The following is a 2,249-nucleotide window of genomic DNA, read 5'->3' as shown; positions in this document are numbered from 1 at the left end:
TAACAAACCTTTCATGAGTCTAAAGCCTGTCCCAGAATGCATTGCACACCTGAGCAGCCCTCTGCTTTAGAACCAAGAGGAATATGTTTGTACATCTTTGTTTCCTTCTGTGTTGTGTTCTGCCCCTCACCCCCACCCACCGGTTTCCCCTTACCCCACACCCACCCCCCACATGCTCATATTTGCTGGTGTAGCATGCCAGTCTATCACAGCAATTGGCTGTTTTTATTTCAATTTCACAAAATTGGATTTTAATGAATTCCACAATGAATAACCAAGCAAGAAATTATTTTCCAATATCCTCCCATGATATTCCACCATCCCTCTGTATTAGTGGAATTAATACTTGGAGCGTGCTGGAGATGCTGCATCAGGTGATGCAGGATTTGATTAGGAATTTAAAGTTTTCAGCAAATCAGGTGTAGGGGTACAATCATGTTTTATTTTTATTTTTTAATCTAGGAAAAAATCCCTCAAGCAGCAGCAGGGAATACTAAATCGCTGGAATTCGATTAGCATACCAGGGAAGTGTGTTTGCCATTTCCTCTCATGTCTTGAAGCACTCTGAAGGACACATGCAGCAGCATGTCTGTCTTTGATGGTGTGGGGAACGTCTAACATTTGCAGAGTGTAAACGTTGAACTGATAGGGAGCTGCTATTGTTGCCGCTCCTTTCAAGACCCTCTTCCAAAGATATTGGCCCCTGATTGTGCAACAGTCTGGTGTGACAAGATAAAAGGCAAGTGGTCTGTCAAAGGCAAGAACTATGTCAACCTGTGCGCCTTGTTAGCTGGTTGCAGAGGAACGATCTGGTTGTTTGTATATTTGTATTTATGACACTGACAACCCTAGAAGTATGTTTACATGCTACTTAGTGGTTGTGCCAACTACATGTTGAAGGAAGTGTAATTACTGTAATTATTATGTTGACTGACGTTGGTGTTTCCAGTCCATAAAGACTGGTAGGTAGATAAAGAAAGGTAGGCTGTTTAAAATACAACCTCGGATCAACTTTGGCAACATCTTAAAGGGTCACGTGAGAGTTTCCTCTGACATGAGAAGATGGTGGTCATTAATAATTCGTCTTCAGGGCAGACTGGAGGCTACAGTGACGAGACAGGCCGCGGTTAGCTGGTTAGCATGCTAACTTCAGTAGAAGAAAAGACGTGAGTTTGGTGTTTGTTTCCACCTCTGGAGACAGATGTTTGATGCTGAACTCACCACCTTTCTTCTAGACTGCTGAGTAAACAGCTGCTAATGCTTGACTTGTTTTCCCATTAGTCATTTATTAGTAGTATTAAATTACTATTAACACACACTCTGACCAGCTGATTGTAATGATGCACTGCTTGTTGTGTGCAGGTGCTACACAATTTCACAGGGTGACGATAGGACGACCGGACTATAGCTGAGACCCTACCCGTCATTGACATAATGCACTCCCTTGACCCTAAAGCCAAGTTGGTATCAGAGCTAATATGAGCACATCATTATATATGTATACTGGAGAATATACATTCTGACATTCTGCGTCACACACACTCACACGCTCTTACAGAGGCGGGAGGTTAGGGTTACCTCTCCTATCTCTTACTGAGCGCTCCTCTTTCATTGCTTCTCCTCCTAATCAAGGATGTAATTAGCGCTTGCCAGACGAGTGGTTCCTGCTCGAGCAGAAACAATGGCTAACGGTGATGTGAATGGACGCCGGGTGAAGGCGTCGCTCATCATGCATGCATAGGTAGAGAATAGAGGTCAGAGTGACAACAAATTGGAGTATGAAGAGAAATGAAGTACAGTAATGAACAGGCGTGTATGTGTGTGAGTGAGGGGGCATACAGTATGTCAGGCCTACTAGCTAACACCGCTAGGATTGTTCACTGGAACATTAGTGTCTAATTATTGTAGGAAGAACCACTGCTCCTCTCTCATGACGTGAACTGCACGTGTTTGGAGTTGGATGCTGCTTTTTCTCTGTTTCCTGAATGACGTGGTTTAAAAAGAGATTAAAGATTGTATGAGGAAAATATCTTGTTTTAATTATAGTATGTTTCTCTCTGTTCTGATGGTACATGGTAAATTCTTCAGTGTAAACAACGTCTCCTCGATCCTTTAGTAGAGCTTTAGTATGCTGATGTTAAAGATGTTAAAAATCAACCTCGTTAACCCTCCAATAGAAATCCAGTGTTTCACCTCGTTAACGTCCACATGATGTTTCTATATATCACAGACACATGATGATGAAATAA

This window comes from Seriola lalandi, unplaced genomic scaffold (assembly GCF_002814215.2).
Source record: "Seriola lalandi dorsalis isolate HSWRI2012SDOR001 ecotype SW California unplaced genomic scaffold, Sedor1 jcf7180002054909, whole genome shotgun sequence".
NCBI classification, from domain to species: domain Eukaryota; kingdom Metazoa; phylum Chordata; class Actinopteri; order Carangiformes; family Carangidae; genus Seriola; species Seriola lalandi.
Note: the sequence above shows the minus strand (reverse complement) of the source record.